This window comes from Pongo pygmaeus, chromosome 1, assembly GCF_028885625.2.
Source record: "Pongo pygmaeus isolate AG05252 chromosome 1, NHGRI_mPonPyg2-v2.0_pri, whole genome shotgun sequence".
Taxonomy (NCBI): domain Eukaryota; kingdom Metazoa; phylum Chordata; class Mammalia; order Primates; family Hominidae; genus Pongo; species Pongo pygmaeus.
In genome coordinates, this window is record NC_072373.2 from 111,498,755 (window position 1) to 111,519,895 (window position 21,141).

Here is a 21,141-nt window from a genome sequence, read left to right on the forward strand (position 1 = left end):
CAACCTCCACCTCCCTCTTGGGCTCAGGTGATCATCCTGCCTCAGCCTCCCAAGTAGCTGGCACTACAGGCGCACTCCACCACATCTGGCTAATTTTTGTATTTTTTGTGGAGGCTGGGTTTTGCCATGTTGTCAAGGCTGGTCTCGAATTCCTGGGCTCAAGGGATCTGCTCACCTCAACCTTCCAAAGTACTGAGATTATTGGCATAAGCCACTGTGCCCAGCAATGCAGTTACTTAGATGCTTATTTTATGTTCTTGCATATCCTGCTAAAATATAAACTCATCGAGAGCAAAAGACACATATTAGTGTTTTGTAAGCATCCCCCATTCCTCCAACACCCTCAGAGTATGCTTAACAAATACGTTTGGAATTTAATCTGCATTAAAGTGCTGATCTATCAATAAAGAATCCATCCTCATTCTTATCTCCTTGAAGAAAGGAAGGCAAATCTATAGAGCAAAAAATGGATCAAACCAAGAGTCCTCACAAGACCTTGGCTCTTAGAGCTTCTAGAATCAGCTATTGAACAACTATCAACTTAAGTGGATAGCTGACACATAAACAGTTAAGAGAACTGCAGGTATTCAAACATTCCCAATGCAGGTATTTGAATGATGTTGTTAATTGTCCCAAGTGTGCATTTTTAATAGCATATACTCATACATATACAAACGCAATGAATGTACATAGTTTTTATTCCCTCAAACCCAGGGAAACAGATTACTGTGAATCTACTACTCTAATCTCTCACCTGTGGTCACTTGGTGGCCACAAACACCTGTTCTTCTCTGGGTCTCACTGAAAATATCTACAAGTGGTGGAACTGAGATTTACAGCTATCAACCTTGACAGTTTAGTCACCAATAAAAGCAGCTCCTCTATGCCCCACACTCACTCCACCCCAGGCTGAGTCCATCAAAGGTGCTGTGTATTTCATGCAAATTTGCATGATAGCAGCTCTTTGTGGGCCACGCATAGTTTGCCTGAGCAAGGGACAGAAGGTCTATCCTCTTCCTCCCAACAAGCTGATCCTATTTCTCCTAACAACTGGTATGGGGCTGCCCCCTGGAGGTTTAAGAAAGCCTGTTCCCTTCAAGGCAGGCTAGAGGGTCTAACTAGAGGCATTTCAGATGTTGAAACTGGCAGAGATCATCTGACCACCTAATCCACCGAGCTATGTGATCAACCAGGAAACTAACTTACTGCAGTTTTTTAAAACTAGGGAAAGTGGCTTTACATTGCCTACTTAAGATCCAGATTGTTCAGGGAGATCATTTCTTGATAGCATTTGTTGAACACCTACTATAGATAAGACCATGACCTTCAAATGTGTATATATGCTAGGCCTAGAAAAGCCATTATGTTTGGATATCAGTGATTTTCTCTAGTTGGTAGGATAATAATTGATTTCTGTTTTGTCTGAGAGAATCAATGAAGAAAAAGAAAAGGAAAAGAAAGCACACTATTGGAATCCTAGGAGACAGATTCCAGTTCTTCTCAACTGGTGAGTTTGAAACCAACACAAGCATTAAAGAGAAACGAAAAAAAAAAGGCATTGGCCTGTAACTGGTGCATATAAGATTCTTGTGCTCCCCTATAGAGGGAAAAAATGATTTAAGATTTGTTATCATTTCTAAGCAACGACATACTCTTGAACTCATTTTGAAATAGCTACAATTCTATTTTTTTAAGATGTAAGTTGCTGGACTTTATTGCACATTAACTTAAACTGAAAGTTGTCCAAATGCCTTTGAATAAGAGATTTAAAGATGAGGGCCATACCACTTTCAGAGGGAGACTTTCCTTCTCAGTGGAACTAAGCGGTATTTCCAAAATATCTGGCTGGATCTTAAAAGTCATTCATGACAGGTGATAATTGATTACATATTGAGTTTTGCCAGAAACTCTAATGTCATTGGCATATAGAGACATAGCATTAACACAGTGTGTATGTGCAGAGGACTGGAACACAAATAGAAGCCTTCATAAATTAAATTTAATGTTTCGTAGCTCTTCTTTAACTAAACAAAGTAGGTGTGGAAATTATTTTAAGTTAAAATTTATTTCTGTGCAAAACAAAAATCAGTCTCTAAGTGTATATGGGGAATAAGAAAGTAGAATTTAAGGTCAAGTGTAACACTAATTGAATGTCAAAAGAAAGAAAATATGTTTTAATATTTAAAAGAGTCAAATATTGAAATTTCAAATAATTTCAAACATGTGCTACACATAAAATAATAATAATGATAATTGCGACAATAACAATTACACAGGCACATACCATTCAATAGAAAAATTGTCAGAGGGTGACTTTTGATTGGATAAATTGATCCATGCAATTCACCTGAAACTTAATATCATCATTTCTATTTTATTGAAAGGTCAAATTTCTCCTGTCATTGAGAAAACTTTCTGCTAATATGCCTAAAAAGAGAAGAATTTGGAGATAGATAAGGTAACTCAGTGAGTTAGAGTAAAAGTAAACTCTCGCATTTAAGACCATTGCAATTCATTTACAACATCTTCAATTGCATTCTACCTTTTAGAACAGAAGTGACAAACCAACTGACCATTGGTCAAATTAGGCCCAGACTAGCTTTATGAAGCCTACACAATAAATTTTGTTTTGTTTTGCTGTTGTAATTTTTGTTGTTCCTTTTTAAGACTTTTTCAACAGCCTTACAAAGACTATATAGTTTATCGACTTATCCACAGGCTAACTATTGTCATATCCAGGCAAATTCACATATTTATAATAACTGGTTTCTATGTGCATTTTTGTTTGTTTTTATTTTGTTTTGTTTTGATGTCTGCTCCAGAGCAGTTTATTTCTTAAACTGACAGCCCCAATTCATTTGAGGCTGTGAAACATATTCAGTGGTTCCGGGATCAGCATTGTTTTCCACATACTAGAATAGAGTAGAAATTAGCAGAGCATCACAGGTATAAAGGTAAGCCTTATTTTCAAAAACTGTCACCTCGTGTGTGTGTGTGTGTGTGTGTGTGTGTGCATATGCACATAAGGGAAAGTGCAATTCTTACATTGGCCAATAGTCCACAAAGCCTAGAAAACACCGTTCTAAAGAATCTTAGAGGGATTAAGATATTCCTTAAGATTTTATTCAGATTACGTTTAAAAAAAGAAAAGAAAAGAAAGAAATGCAAATTGAATGCTGGCTCAAGTGAGCTCAGAAAAGTCTTAAAAGAGTTTTTACTGTAAAGTCACTACTATCACAGGATTTAAAATTTTTAAACCATTTACATAGATCCAGATACAGACAAGGAAAATGTTTACCTTTGTAACATATCAGCTCTCACTTAATGATTTATGGTAGCAAAGAAAACACATCTGGAATGTTGGAGAGGAGAAAAAAGTCTTCACATACGTCAAATATTTTAAAGTGGCAAAGTATAGTTGCTCGAGAGTTTGTAATAGTAAAACATTTTATAATAATTTAAAAAACTGATTATACCTTCCACAGATTATACATTCTACAAATTATATTATTCCACAAATATAGCACAGATTATATTCAGTCCACAAACATTTATTTTCTACCACTACATAGGCCAAGAATTTTTCAAACTCTTCTGCCTTCAAGGAGCTTATATTTGTAAAGCTTAGGATACATTCTTAAAATATTTAATTGTCTACAAAATCCTTTAGCCTTTTCTCTTCTCCAATTTAAGTTCTACCCACTTTCTCTTTACCTTCCCTATCGATTCTCTCTTGGTCACCATGGCCGAAAGTGAAGAACTACTTCTCTTACTGCCTGCCTAGGCCAACAATTTAGCAGTTATTGCATGAGACTTTGTGGCATTTCTTCTATTGCTTTAATAAATAGCATTTAAATCTTGTTGATAAGCACAAAAATCCCTAAGCATTTGCAATATTTTCCTTCCCTTCCCTTCTAAGAAGGATTCTTTGTTACACTGCTTGCCTGTTGAGTCCTAATGTGTTGAGCAGAGTAACAAGACGAGATGCAGAACTCAAAAAGGAGACAGAATGCTATATACTAAGCTACATAACAAAAAGCATTACTGTATTCTGATGATAAGAGGAAAAAATCCAAAAAGTAGGGGAAAGGAGTTGCAAAAGAGGGAATGATGATGAATTAATTAGGAAATCCAGTTTGTCTAGAGTTTGGTTGAGATGAGTAAAGGAGTTTTTTTGGAAGTTTTCTGAATATTAGGAAATTTCTCCTTTGCTACCTGTTCAAGAGACCTTCAGGGAAGACTTTTCATTACATTTCAATACTTTTTACAGTCATATTTGTGGGGTTTTTAGCTACTGCACTGTGGCTCTAGGCACTCCAAATTTACTTGGGTTGTAACTATATTACTTAACACTTTTGAGAACTGTGCTCAGCCTTCCTAGTTAATTTGTGACATTTGAAGAAGGTGTTTTAGACTCTTTTTGCTGGCCCATGACACTCAGCTTGCAGGATTCATACTTTTTTTCCTCTATGGTGAAGGTTCAGTGAATTCGAAGGTAATTCTCAACCTACCCAGAGTTCAGGGTTTTGGCCTTTGACACCTGTAAAATCATCCGGGAAAAGACTGATCATACCTACATATTTGTTGCTTAACTTGCCTATAAGTATTTCAGAAGAAAGAATCTATAAAAGTCAACAAAAATATAATAGTGAAATTACTTACAGCAGCGGCACACTATCATTTCCTACCTTGTAATATGTCAAAGAAAATTCATATATTTAGATTTATTATCAATAAATCTTGTTAGTATTCTGTCCCATTCTCTAAACTCAATCTTGAAGACCAACCTCTTATATAACATCAAACAGAATCATTCTTGGAATAAGGCCAATACTCTGCTCTCTGCATTAAAAAGTGGCATGTCACATGATCCTTCTAACACTGCAGTCCCATGTAATAGTACAAAACATGTCAGTCACCACAAGTAACCTATGAGTTCAGGAACAATAACCTAAGTACGTGCAATGCTATGTGAGAAAATCTCAGAGAGATGCTCTTATCATCATATTTTAGGAAACCATTCTCTAGCAAACAGAACCAAAAACACTTGCTATTTTGTGTCTTAAATCCATCTTCTATTGAAGGACTTTACCAATATAAACATTAACTATATACTTTGTAATCATTTATTGTTATGATAATATTTATTGCTCTTAGGATCTCTTCTTAGATGAATTGACATCTCTAAACAACTAATTCCATTTCTTTAAGTTGTTTATATCGTTCGGCACTAGCCAGTTACCAGGATAATAATGGGCTTTTCTTTGATGTACCTCAATCTGCACATCTGCTTCAACTCCTCCACCAGATGTTCTTATTTATTTATATTCATTGCTTAAATTTTTGAGATAATTCTGCTCTGGGGAAAGACATATTAGTACAATAAACTATATTACACAGGATGTCAAAATAGCTAGTATAATCACCAGAATAATCATAACTATCTCAATCAACCAAAAGTGATATGATTCTAGAATATTCTTAAATGTGTACTTATAATAAATTCCTAATCCTTTTTTAATTCATACATGAGGTGACAATAATATTGAAGTAGCCATTGGCCCAATGCAAACAGCCTTTTAAAATTGTTTCAGCTGCTGTAAATTGTCTAATATAATCAGCCCAATTACATCTACCTGTGACCATTTAGTGCCTATAACTGTATCTGAATCACCTCTAAAATTATTTCCATAGCAAATAATTCCTAATGTTGGTCTATACTGAGCATTTACTATATGTCAGGCACATGATGTACACATTACAAACATTTCATTGAATCCTCTTAACACTCTCTTGGTGCAAGTGCCATTATAACCCCCACTTTACAGATGAGGAAACTGAGGCTCCATGAGGTTACGTATCCAGTAAATGGCAAAGCAGGCATCAGGCCTAGGAACACCTGGTTCTCTCCTAATCTCTGTGTTTCTATTGAACACCACTTCAATATCAAGTGGAATAATTTCATCTATAAACTAGACACAAATTATTAGGTACAACTAATGAGAAAATAAATTCCTTGTAACACCTCCATGCATGAAGTCACTTTGGTTTAATTGGTGAAATTTGAGGTAGAAGGAGGCCAGTTGATGGAGTTCCCATGGACCCTTGTTTCTCAAGCTGGGGCACACACACTTATGGACAAAGTGTATCCTCTTGGAACATACTTTTTCCTCAATGATAGGTAGCTTAAAATAACAATTTTTATTAAAACAAATACAGACATATTATGGAATGAGTCAAAGAATTTCTTGAATTTTTACATTAAAAGTGAGATTTCCAGAAGCTTCCTCTCTTGAGGAGAATTGCCCCAGCTTTCCTAGGAGGTAGGTATTTGCACTCTTCTGCATTCAGGGTATACTGACTGACAGCTGTAGGAGCAGGGGAGCCCTTAAAAAGCTTTAAGTAGGTTCTTCACAGGCATTCCATTCTGGTAAAGACTGACATGAAAGAAACAAGACCAGAGGCAGAGGAAAAGTTAGAAAGTCCGACAAAAGGGCAAAACACAGGTAAAGGACAAAAAGCAACACAGCTCTCTCGCTCTCTCTCTCTCACACACACACACACACACAGCCTGCAAAATGAAGATGTAAAAGATTTAAAGGATGCATATCCAAATCTCACCTTGCATCCGCCTTGCCCCCACCACCTACTCTGGCTCTTGCTTCCTCACATTAAGCATGGGCCATGTCAGTGTAGGCTTGGCCTGGTTTGCTTGTTCAGCCTGCAATACAGGTAGAGCCCCTCCAGCAATTATCTCGACCTAACATTTTCACACCCTGGGCATGTTTGCTGTGGTCTTTTGGCTACAGCCAATTATGTTTCTGGACAAGTCGTCAAGAAGTTTGTGATGTCTGCATAATTGTGCTCTCTATAGTCTAATAGGAACACATGTTTGGAGAAAAAGAGTTTCGTAGGGGAAAGAAATGTTTTAATTTTTTCTCCGTTTCAGCTGAGGGTTGTTGTTTCAGGATGTGAGTGACTTCCATTGGTGAGAGAGATTTATTACTCACTTCCTGGAGAAGGCAATTTTCTCTCAAGTGTGAACATTTAGACAGGGGCATCCAAAAGAGTCACTAATTTTTGCCTTTGTAACTTAGAAAGAGAAATTTAAATGTGCCCAATTTCCCCCTCTCCTCAGGAATTAGCAGTGACGTGCTCTCCAAAGCCGCAAGGCAGACAGGGCCGCTGTGTTCCTTCCTTGCAGTGAGAGTACAAGGTCACCAGCTGCAGCAAACAGTCTCTGTAACCACAAACTAACACAAATTCTTTAGTGACTCTTGTAAATCCATTGCAGCAAAGACACAATAACATAACTGCTTACACAGAAGAAAGCCTAGGTAGGTCTAGTACTACTTCCCTCCTTATCCTGTCCTCTAGCATATCCCAATGGTGGCTACAAAGCTGTGTTTTTGTATTTTGATGGTTTTACTGAAGAGTGGCAAGGAGATTTCGATAGCCACTAAGCGTTCTTTCTCACTCTATACCTTCCCTCCCTGGGAAGTTTCATCCATAGCCATTGCTTTCTTATCGCTTACAGGCAGATGATTGACAAATCCATCTTCATATCTATATCCATCTCTCTGTGCTGAGCACCAACCCATACACCAGTCTCCTTAGCAGCCATCTCACCTCAGATATTCAGACTCTTCACGTCAAAGCCTGAGCTCATCACCATCCTTCCCAACCCTTTTTATTCTGCTGTGTTCCATGTTTCAGTGATCAGCACCACTATCCTCTCATTTTCTCAATCCAGGAACCCTGAGCATCCTATTCCTCTCTCTCTTAACACCCAACTTGTTCAATTGGTCTTTATCCCAGGCAGCTCCAACTCTTAAACACTTCTAGAGGCCATTTGGTTTGCTTCTCTATCTCACCACTACTCAACTGGTCTTTCTGCCTCCAGCCTCTTTTCCTATCTAACTCCTTATCCCTGTCTCCATACTGCTACCAGAGGAATCTTCTTTTAAAAAGCAGATTTGGTCATACTACCTCCTTTATAAAGAAAATTCCCTGATGGATACCCATTAACCTAAGAAGAAAGTTCAAACACCTTAACATATTTTATAAGACACTTCTGACCTGAGGTCATGTTTACTTCCATCATTCACATCTACAACCTTAACTCTACTACCAATTCCAGACATTATGAAATTATGTGCAATTTCCTGAAGTTCTGTCTCTTGTCCCCTAAGCCTTTGCACATACAGTTACAGAACAGTTTCTATCCTCCTGCTTGTGGCTAAACTCAAGCACACTTTCAGATTATGACACACTCAAGGCCTGGGAATAAGGTGAGTGCCTGGTTAAATTTTGTACCATGGCCAGGCGCGGTGGCTCACACCTGTAATCCCAGCACTTTGGGAGGCTGCACTAGCCTGGGAGACAGAGCGAGACTCCATCTCAAAAAAAAAAAAAAAAAAAAATTTGTACCATAAGTGTCTCTCTTGCCACACCCTAGTTCTAGCCCTACATGTGCTTATCATCTTCTTCTTCCTTGATTTCTATTATTTTCTTTCCCATAAATGAGTTAGGCGCCCCTCCTATGTCCTCCATTTGTACCCACTCTTCACTCCTACTGTATGTAATATTTATTCTGCCGTGTTGTAATTGGATTTTTACTTGTTTGTCTTCCTCATAAGACAGTAAGTTCTTTGAAGTCAGGAACCTCATATTAACCATACTTATCACAGTACTTGATATATAGTAGACAATGTGTAGTGCATAAATTAGTAAATGAATATACTTTTAGCCCTTTATGTCTGTATAATGGCATACCTGTACAATCAAAAACAGTTTGACTTGAGAGAAACCCCATAAATCATTAGGTCAAACCCCTCATTTTACAAATGAAGGAACTGAGGTCAAGAAGGTCAGGTCAAGGCTGTTTCTCAGAATTACATATGCTGGAAAGATATATCCTAGTATCTGATTTTTAGCAGATAGCAATTGCTAGTGTAATGAAACATAAGCTATTCACCAATGATATTTAATATTCAAGCCAATGTAATATGTCAATCAAAATTATTTCATAACTCCATATGAAATGAAATAAATCAGGTTTTCTTATCACATCTTTAAGTGCATATATAAGCCTCCCTCACTACACACCCACCATATTTCACAGTTGAAACAACAGGGAAAATGCCAGAAAGAATAAGTAAAGGTGCAGCTAGAAAGAAGAATGTTTACTACTTTGTGATACTATGTAGGTAAGAGAGACCTTTCCCCCTACTTTGGGAGATGAGGGTACAGATAACATTGGCTGATCTCTGAGTCACTACTCCTCTTTAAAGTCTAGAGCCATGATTACCCTAAGAGTGTCACTAACAGAAAAAGAGGATGAGGGCTGAGGATGAGTATGCAGTCAAAGCATGGAGTTTCTTATACATAGTACTTATTTTTGTATGTGAAAATATTAATGTAAGTATTATATTAAGGAATTAAATCTTTCATATTTGGAACCCTCAAGCAAAGGCATTAAATATCATTTAATGAGTAATGATTTATTAGGCTTTTAATTTTATATCAAACTCCCAACAAATCAAATTTGAATCTATTCGTTTTATACTCATGAAGGAGGATAGTGATGACAATGTGGAAAGATACATGGAATTTTTTTTAATATAAAAGAATGTTGGAAAAGAGAAGAATGCTGAATTAAGTGCTTTCTACATTTACATGCCGGTAAGTCACAGCTGATAAACTTCCTTATCAGCTAACTCACTTGAAAATCTAAAAGGCACAGAAGTCTGCTAGATGTCATTGACTAAGGTAAAAGATGCTTTTGGCATCTCTATCCTGGGCAAAGATAACAGCTAGAAAAAAACAAACTCAGAAACATGATCAAAGCCAAATACAATAAACCCAAAGTTGGTATCATATTGAATGGGAAAAAAACTGAAAGCCTTCTCCTAAGGTCTGAAATAAAATAAGAATGCTCACTTTCACCACTTTTGTTTAACATAGTACTAGAAGTACTAGCCAGAGCAGTTAGACAAGAGAAAGAAATAAAAAAGCATCCAATTTGGAAATGAAAAAGTAAAATTATCTTTGTTTGCAGATGACATGATCCTATCATATCCTAGAAAAACCTAACAACTCCACCTGAAAACTGTTAAAACTGATAAATTCAGTAAAATTACAAGATGCAAAATACACATACAAAAATCAGTAGCATTTCTTTTTTTTTTTTTTTTGAGACAGAGTCTCGCTCTGTCGCCCAGGCTGGAGTGCAGTGGCACGATCTCAGCTCACTGCAAGCTCTGCCTCCCAGGTTCATGCCATTCTCCTGCCTCAGCCTCCCGAGTAGCTGGGACTGCAGGCACCCGCCACCACACCTGGCTAATTTTTCATATTTTTAGTAGAGATGGGGTTTCACTGTGTTAGCCAGGATAGTCTCAATCTCCTGACCTCGTGATCCACCTGCCTCAGCCTCCCAAAGTGCTGGGATTACAGGCATAAGCCACTGCACCTGGCCAAAAATCAGTAGCATGTCTATATGCCAATATTGAACAATCTAAAAAAGAAACCAAGAAAGTAATGCCATTTACAATACCTACAAATGAAATAAACTACCTAGGAATAAACTTAACCTAAGAAGTCAAAGACCTCTACAATGAAAACTGTAAAACATTGATGAATGAAATTGAAGAGGACACAAAACAGTGGAATGACTTTCCATGTTCATGGATTGGGAGAATCAATATTGTTAAAATGCCCATACTACCTAAAGCAATCTAAAGATTCAATGCAATCCCTATCAAAATACCTATGACATTTTTTCACAAAAATTGAAAAAAAAATTCCAAAATGTATGTGGAACCACAACAGACCTAGAATACTCAGAACAAAACTGGAGGCATCACATTACCTACATCTAAATTATACTACAAAGCTATAGCCACCAAAACAGCATGATACTGGTATAAAAACAGACACAGACCAATGGAACAGAAGATAAATTTTACAGTGAATTTATCTTCAATGAAGGCCCCAAAAATATACTTTGGGGAAAGGGCAGTCTCTTCAATAAATGGTGCTGGAAAAACTGGACAACCATATGCAGAAGAATGAAACTAGATTCCTATCTCTTACCATATATAAAATATATAAAATAAAAATATATAAAAATAAACTCAAACATATATAAAACATATAAAATAAACATAAACTCAAACATATATAAAACTCAAACATATATAAAAATAAACTCAAAATGGATTAAAGACTTAAATCTAAGACCTGAAACTATGAAACTACTATTAGAAAACATTGGGGAATTACTCCAGGACATTAGTTTGGACAATGATTTCTTGAGTTAAGACCTCAAAAGCACAGGCAACCAAAGCAAAAATGGATAAATGGGATCACATCAAGCTTAAAGGCTTCTGCACAACAAAGAAAACAACAAAGTGAAGAGACAACCCACAGAATAAGAGAAAATATTTTCTAACAATTCAACTGGCAAATGACTAATAATAAGGAGCTCAAACAACTTAATTTAAACAGAAAAATAATCTGATTTAAAATGGGTAAAATATCTGAATACATATTTCTCAAAAGAAGACATGCAAATGGCCAACAGGTGCATGGAAAAATGCTCATCACTAGTCATCAGACAAATGCAAATCAAAACTACAATGAGCTATCATCTCACTCCAGCTAAAATGGCTTTTTTTTAACTAAAGTCTTGCTATGTTGCCCAGGCTGGAGTGCAGTGGTGTGATAACAGCTCACTACAGCCAGAAACTACTGAGCTCAAACGATCCTCCCACTTCAGCCTCCTGAATAGCTAGGACTACAGGAGCATGCTACCATGCCCAGCTAATTAAAAGAAAAAAAATAGGAGTAGTGTCTCACTGTATTTCCCAGGCCGAATTCAACTCCTAGCCTCGATAATCCTCCTGCCTCAGCATTCTGAGAATCTGGGAATAAAATGGCTTTTATCCAAAAGACAGGCAATAATAAATATTGGCAAGGAATTAGAGAAAGGAGAACACTTGTACACTATTGGTGGGATTGTAAATTAGTACAGACACTATGCAGAACATCTAAAAATCTAAAAATAGAACTACTATATGATCCAGCAATCCCACTGCTGGGTATAATCCAAAAGAAAGAAAATCAGTACATCAAACAGACATCTGCACTCTCATGTTTATTGAGCACTATTTCAATAGACAATATATGGAATCAACCTAAAGGTCCATCAATGGATGAGTGGATAATGAAAATGGGGTACATATACATAATGGAATATTATTCAGCCATAAAAAAAGAATGAAATCCTGTCATTTGCAACAACATGAATGGAACTAGAGGACATTATGTTAAGTAAACAAGGCACAGAAGGACAGATATTACACATTCTCACTCATATGTGGGAGCTAACAAAAACAATAAATAAACCCTTAGAGAGTAGAACAATGGTTACCAGAGAATGGGAAGCGTAGAGGGGAATAGGGGATACTGTGGGAATGGTAATTGCTATCATCTCACTCCAGCTAAAATGGCCATTAAATAGAAACACAAAAATATAGTTAAATAGAATGAATAAGATCTAGTGTTCTGTAGCACAAATAGGGTAATTATAGTTAACAATAATATGTTGTATGTTTTTTAAAATAACTAAAAGAGTGGAATTAGAATATTCCTAATACAAAGAAATAAATAGTTGTGATGATGGATACCCCAATTACCTTGCTTTGATCATTATACGTTATATGCCTATATCAAAATATTACATATACTCCATTAATATATACAATTATTATGTATCAATAATAATTTTTAAAATATAAATTTTAAAAATGAGCTAAAAATTCTGATATTTAGGGTGTTCTGGCAAAGACATTATTTTGACTGCTTATTTCATGATTTGGAGAAAAACATACCTAGTAGGTTATCTCTCTACCAAATTTTTTCCCTGCAGAAATTGTGAAATAATTAAGAAACTTACGGAGTTCTTATTTACTAAGGGTCCTACTGTTTCATTTCCAACTGCCACCTTGACTCTCTCTGTAGAGACTTAAAATCAGTGACGTGCTGTTAACCTTTTTCTTCCTGTGTCATAATTTTGCTGAGGCCTGGCTGTTTGGTTTTTATAAATAATTTTTTAATTTTATTTTTAATTCACAAATAATAATTGTATATATTTAAGGAGTATGATGTGATATTTTGATATGAGTATTTAAGAACTACCATGCCAGGAAAAACAAAAATGCCATGATTTATAACATTAGACAATTTCTTTGGTGTAAATACTTCTACCATGGCCAACGACAAGTTATCAAGGTGATGTCATTAAATGTAGAGTTGGGAAAAAATGTGCACAATCTGGGGGTAACAAACCAGTACAAGGCAGCTCCATTCACCACACAACTGCCTCAAACCCCAGGGCTGCCAGATCCTAAAGAGAACCCTTAAGTGTAGCTCTCGCCAGAGCAGGTCTTCAGTCTTCCTTGCTTCGAGCCCAATTATCCCTGTATTAGTCATGACTAATTAGTCACGACTAGGTTATGCTGCATAACGAATTAGCATTGAAATCTTAGTAATTTAAAATAACAAAGGTTTGTGTCTCATTTATGATGAATATCCAGCATAGGTTCATGGGAGAAGGATACTCTGCTTATCAAAGTTGCTCAGGGTTCCAGGCTGGTGGGGACTTTGCCATCTGGAAAGTGCTGGTGTCAGTGAAGGAGAGCCTGGAGATTTGCACATAGGCTTTTCACCAGTTCAGCTTATGTTTCATTGGTCAGAACTAGGCTCATGGCCCCACCTAAGTGCAAGGGATTTGGCAAATGCGAAAGAGCAGATGGAATGTTTGGTGAGTACCACTGTCTCTATTACACCCATGATGATTTCAGCAGGCATCAGAACCTCTTGATAATTCAGGATATAACACATTCAGGGGAACCAGTAGGCTTAAAGGAAATAAAGTACCTGACTGTGAATGCCTCAGGAAAATCAGAAGCTCAGCAAGAATCTTCAAACACTCATTTTTTTACTCTTAATAGATATTAATGTGCTAAACCAATCATTCTTTGACTGGAAAGGAAACTTACAGCTCAACAAAAATCCTAGGAAGGCTTTTCCCTGGTCCACTTTGCCATACTTGCAAGATGATGCAAGTCATCATGAATTTGCTTCTCTAAATAATAAACTAGCAATTTGAGGTTTTTCTGAGTCTAAAGCCCAGAGCTCCTTTGCAGGAGGATAGAATATTCCTGGGAGAAAAACTCCTCAGAGTCCCAGTCTCTTTGAGACAGGGAAAGTCTAAGACTGGAGAGACTGTGGGGTCCCAGAGACTCTTTCCTAAAACCACAGCATTTCATTCCCATTCAACAGATATGTATTTTGCACCCCCCTTGTGCAGTGTGGAGGGGGGAGGGTTGTGCTCCAGGAGTGCTCTGTGCATACACTCACTTGCTCTCGCTCCCTTGTGGGCATGCCAGCACCTCTCCTCTCCCCAGGCTTGCATGGGCCCTCCACATGTTGCTCCTGATCTGCTGGTTTACTGTTGAAGTTCCAGCATGTATTCTTCACAGTGTGATATCCCACGCCAGGGTGTTCTTCTTCATGAAGCAGAGGGTTGAGTTACAAAAGCCTGCAGTTGCAAAAGGGATGTGGAGGCTTCCTCTAGGCCATTTACAGATGGGAGAGCATCAGGTTCTTCAAACTCTTTCAGTTTTTCCTATGTCTCTGGGTTGATCAGACGTGGCAATATTTTAATTATCTCTATTCTGAAAGCAAATAGCTACAAGTCTAGAGCTAGGAAAATACACCAAGCCAGGTATGAAAAAATTAGTGATTTCAATCTAACTTCAGCCCTTAATTAATTATGGGCATGTGGACAAGCCTCTAGCATCTCCATTTCCTCATTTACACATTGAAGGTTGTACTACAGTGATAGTTTTCACACTTTCAGGAACGGATTTGCATAAGGGAAGAGAAGCAAGTGGGTAGGGCTTCAGGACCCCATCCTGATTTTCAACCCAAGCAGATAACTTTTTTACCATATTAGGCTTTAGAGTACATTTTTGTTTTGTTTTTAAAAATGGCATCACAGCTTCATAAAAGTTGTTCTTAAGAAAATGTTTCCAATATTTTTTAAGTTTAAAAACCACTGGAGTAATTCAACTGTCCAAGAGAGCTGTAGAAAATAATGTGGACTTGTAGCACATGTGTCCCAGGAGATAAGGCTCCATGGCTTACGTGGCACTCAGCTAAGACATGTCCCTCTCTCACATAAATGGTCAGCCAGGCTCCCAGTTCTTCCACACTGTCCAGACTTCTGTAATTGCAGGCTTCCAGTCAAGCCTCTTCATCTACACCCTGCCAGCATGTTACAAAGAAGCTCAGACTATGTAAGCAACATGAAGCTTAATGGGTAGTAGGACTTCCCTGAAATTAAGGTAAAAGACCGCAGCCTGCACAGAGCGCATGTGGTTTGGAATATTTCCACTGAATATTAAATCATACAAGAATTTTCACTCATCTTCATCTTGGAGGTCACAACATGACTTTTCTCTAATGAATTCTTTATATTGGCAGCTCTTCTGTTTTCCTCCCTTCCTCCCCTGGCTCCTCACTTCCACCTCTACCCTCCTCCCGCCTTGCTGGGAGCAGCCCTCTCTTTTAGTCTCTGTGTGGGAACATATGGTAATACTTTCCCTTGATTTAGGCCTTGAATTTGGTCTACACCTGTGTAGACCTTCAAGTAATGGCTCAGCAGGCATCGCAGGAGGGTCATGCTCCAGAAGTGCTCTGTGCATACACTCACTTGCTTTCGCTCCCTTGTGGGCATGCCAGCACCTCTCTTTCTCTCCCCAGGCTTGCATGGGCCCTCCAGATGTTGCTCCCGATCTGCTGGTTTACTATTCAAGTTCCAGTGATGTATTCTTCACAGCGTGATACCCCACCCTAGTGTGTTCTTCATAAAGCAGAGGGTTGACTTACAAAAGCCTGCAATTGCAAAGGAGAAACAAAAAGAGAAGGACTGAGAGAAAGATAAAAAATAATGGAAAGAATTTTTTTTTTTTTTTTTTTGAGACAGAGTCTTACTCTGTCTCCCAGGCTGAAGTGGAGTGGCATGATTTCGACTCACTGCAACCTCCGCCTCCCAGGTTCATGCCATTCTCCTACCTCAGCCTCCCAAGTAGCTGGGACTGCAGGCGCCCACCACCATGCCCAGCTAATTTTTTTGCATTTTTAGTAGAGACAGAGTGTCACCATGTTGGCCATGCTGTCTCGAACTCCTGACCTCAAATGATCCACCTGCCTGGGCCTCCCAAAGTGCTGGGATTACAGGTGTGAGCCACTGCACCTGGCTGGAAAGAAATAATTTGTACTGGGGGAGTTTATCTACCACAAGCACTATCCTGACTTAATCTTGTGAGGGCAACATGGTTTGCATCTCATAAGTGAAAAAACAAAGCTCAGAGAAGTCAAATGGTATGTTGTTCAAGGTCACAGAGCCAAGGGGTGGCAGAACCAAGATTTAACAACAGACCTTCTTATTTCAAGCCAAACATTCTTTCTTACTTCCCAAGCAGTAGTTCTTTATTTTTGGAGCTGTCCAGCATATAAGAACTATAAACCCAGGTACTATAATAGGTGCCTCGGAGACATGCTCTCATTTTTGCAATAACACGGCAAGGTGAGTTTTAGTATAGTCAGTTTATAGATTTTACAGAAAAGGAGCTCATACAGGTTACCTGCCCAAGATCACACAGCCAAACACAGAAATGATCATGAAGCTTTCTTCCCCCAAATCAGTCACTCTCCAGGATTTTCAGGCATCAGCAGATGCCCATCACATTCAATGTTTTCATACCAGTGAATCCTTACCTTAGCAAACCAGGCCCATCATGATCTGGTTTCTGTCCATTCTTCTTTCTGTTCCCCCATTTATACCAATCTTTCCCACCAGATGAAGCTCCTTGTGGTTCCTCAAACTACTGTATCACTCTAGTACATTATACGTGCTGTTTCCTCTTTCCATCTTTGTCTACCACTAACTTCTACAATACTCATCCTATGGTCCATTTTGTCAGAAGCCACCCACCATGTGTCTTACCACCAACCACCTCATCACAAAGGCAGACTTCATTACCAGTCCTATTGCTCTTGCAGCACCCTATGAATATCTGTACCAAAGCACTGAAAACACCATTGTGTGATTGTCTGCTGAGTCAGCTATCATCACCACAAGGCCCAATCCTCCTTGAAGGTATAGGACACATTTCATTTAACTTTGCATTCCCAAAGCCTACCATAATACCGAAAACAAAGTAGAACTTAGAACATTCATTAAATGAATAAGAAAATGAGAAGGGAAGGGAAATAAAATAAGAAGGGTAAAAGGGTAGATGTTAAGGAATAAACTCAGGTCTGTCTGATTCTGAACTAGACAAGATGGTTACCATTCCATACCCAACCCAATGCTCCCCACTTTATCAAAGCTGTGACTCTTCTCGTTCTCCCTTCTCTTTTTAAATTCTTTTTTTCTCTTCTTTTTTTTTTCCTTTTGAGACATGGTCTTGCTCTGTCAGGCTGGAGTGCAGTGGCGCAATCACAGCTCACTACAGCCTTGAACTCCTGGGTTCAAGCCATCCTCCCACCCCAGCCTGCTGAGTAGTGAAGTTGCAGGTGCACACCACCACACCCGGCTAATTTTGTTTGTTTGTTGTTGTTTTGTAGAGACAAAATCATTGCCCATGTTCTTCTCTTTCCACTCAGGTACCGAGGCCTCCATTCTTCTCTATGGCTGTCAAGACGGCACATGTGGCTTTGCTCATCATCAACTAGCTCCCTTCTTGGATTTTCCAGAGTTTTCCATCTGACTTCTCTTTGCATTTTTCTGTTTGAATCCTTCTATCCAAGAGAGTTCATCTAATAAAAACAAAAATAAATTAGATTCTGATATTACTATAGGACAATATCTTAACAATGTCCTCTCCAAATAAATATTTAGGGTTAAACAGGATTTTTAATTTAGAAAACAACCTAATATAACTTTTGGTACTTCAGATTAATTTACCTGTGGAGTATCTTCCTTGCAAAAAAAAGTTCTGTATTTTAATCTTTTAATAACAAACTGCACTTTTAAACCACTTTCACTATATTTTTCATATTATAAAATATTATGTATTTATTGTAGAAGATGTACAGGTATAAATATACACAATGAAGAAAATTCTAATAAACCATAATCATACTATTCAGAGATAATCACTCTTATTTTAGTATTATCCCTTTTATGCATATATAATTACAGTCATGCATCACTTAATGACAGGGATGCATTTGAGAAATGCATCAATTGAGCAATTTTGTTGTTGTGCACACATCACAGAGTGTAGTTACACAAACCTACTTGGTATAGCCTACGACACACCTATACTGTTATGGCATAGCCTATTGCTCCTAGGCTACAAACCTGTGTAGCATGTTACTATACTGAATGCTGTAGGCAATTGTAATACAATGGTAAGTATTTGTGTATCTAAACACAGAGAAGGTATGAATTGCCCTGTGATGTCGAGATGGCCACATCACTAGGCGATAGAAATTTTTCCACTCCATTATAATCTCATGGAAATGCCACCATACATGCAGCCCACAGTTGACCAAATGTTATGTGTGTATGACTGTATTATAAGAATAGCTAATATCTACTCTAGGAATGCTGTGAGCCAGCACTGTTCTAAGCATGTTATGTGGATTATTTTAGCCCTCAGAACAATCTTATTAGATTGGCAAAATTATTATCTCCACTTAACATATGGAGAAACTGAGGCATAGAGAGGTGGCTTGCCCAAGGCTACATACATATTAAGTGGTACAGCTGGTACTTGAACAGAGGCAACCTAGCTCCTGAGGATGTGCTTGTAGCCCATAAAATATACTGCTTCCCACACTGATATAAACTTGAGATCAGACTCTGCAATCTATGTTAGTAACTTGCTGATTTGTAGTTAATATACCTTGAAAATTTTCCATGTAATTTAATATTCTTCTGAAGCATCACGTTAATGAGTGCCTAATCTTTCATCATTTTGATGTGCCATTATTAATTAAACAAGTTTCTATTGTTAAAAGCTTCGTTTATTTTCCAACCTACTATAAACATACTGTGACAAACAACAGTATAACTAATTTTTTATGTACAACTTAGAATTGAAATTATTGGGTTAAAAGATAGGTGGATAGCTACCCACCACTCACAGCCTCCAATGTAGCTCAAAAATAAGTAAATAAATAAATAAAATGAAATATCCCAGTGATTGACCACTACAGTTGCTGACTAGCACAGCCTGCACTCTGGGGCTTTTCTGCCAAGTTCTTCCCTATTCTTGGAGCTGGTCATAATAAATGGAGAAAAAAAAAAAAAAAACATCCTAAGCCAGGCATGTGCTGTTGTCAAAGACTGTCCACATACTTCTTGGACCAGTGCCACCACCTGCTGCTGGGGAACATGCCTCTCTCTGCCTTTCTCCTCTGTCAACACCACACCAGAATGAGTTATCATTTGCAGTTCAGCAGTTGGTATCACCAACATAGAGGCCCTTCCCATTTGGAATCCTTACCATTGGAATGGCAGCAGGGAAGAGGAGGTGCAGAAAGTTGCTAGAGGAGAGGTGTGACGGGGATCCCTCCAAGTCAACCTGTCCTATTAACCTACATAGTATATCCATGGAGGACTCAGAGGAGGGAAACAGCAAAGGCGACTTTTAAAGAGACACTCCTTGGAAAGTGGTGATCCTCATTTAGGACAAGGAGATCATGTAAAATGACCTCAGCGACAAAAAAAAAAAAAAAAATAGAGATAAACAGCACAGGATGTCTGAGTGTTCATTAAGATGGTGAGGATCTTAACTGGAGAGCCCTTCATGACCTAATTAAAATGAAGAAGAAAAAAATTTAGAAAACAACACATTATGAAAGAACACAGCAAATACCGATGAGGTGGCTAGCATCCTGTGAGTTTTCTGTCAAACCATTTTGTCATAAATTTTAGAGCCTCCTCATCTGGATGCCACACGTGGAATGATGAGTAATGCTCTGACACGTTTATTCAAGCATATTTTATTGAGTCTTTAAAATTAACCAATACTTACCAAGCACTTTATAAAACTCTGTTCATACACATTATCACGTCTTGTCCTCCTAACAACTCTGTGGGGAAATTACTATTATTACTTAATTATTATTTATGAGTTACCTGAGACTAACGAAAGTTAGGTAGCTTACCCACAATCACACAGCTAGAACTGGGATTTGAACATTGGCCTCTTGACTCCAAATCCTCCAACACCTAATATGTGCAAGACCCTGCCTAACAAGGCAGGCATCAAAGACCAGCGAGCCCTTAAAAAGATTGCATGAAGGTCCGTTGTGGGAGGAGACTGCCTTTTCTGTGCTTGGGACCAACACCTGCAGCAATCAACTGAACGAACAGTAAGCCCGGAGTTGTACTGTGTGCCTGACACTGACCCAGGAACAGTGGAAACAAAAGAGAAAGAGATTGTAACAACTGGGGGATCCTTCCCTTAATCATTAGGATTACCCAGTTAAGACATTGAAGCAATTACCAAAAAGTGAAGTTGTTAGTGTTGGCTAATTAATGAACCTTTCGTAAAGGAGGCAAGGCTTGATGTAAGAACAAGAGAGAAGGGATCATTTCAATGATGGATCAGCATGAGCAAAGACCTGGAAATAATGACTAGCTGTGATGCTGCACGAGGGATGAGGAAGATGAAGAGCTATGATGTGAAGAGCTATTATTTAAAGACAAATTTAACTGGAATACAGTGAATGTGTTAAAGAGAAGAAAAGAGGGATGGGGAGAATGGGACCAAATTATAGAAGGCCTAGAAAGCAAATGAATTCTATCCTTTCAACAAAGATTTACTAGGTTCCTTCTATAATGCTAAATCCTGGGGATAAATAAATATGAATAGAGCATGGTATCTTCAGAAGTAAGGAGTAACAAAATGAAAGTTTATCTCCAGATAACATATAATCTCATAACCAGTAGACAGAGCAGAAACAAGTAGGCAACAGAAATGTTACAGATCCACCCAGAGTGGCAAGGTGGTTTTGGGGATATTCTCTATGGTAGGCTACAGGTAGTACTTT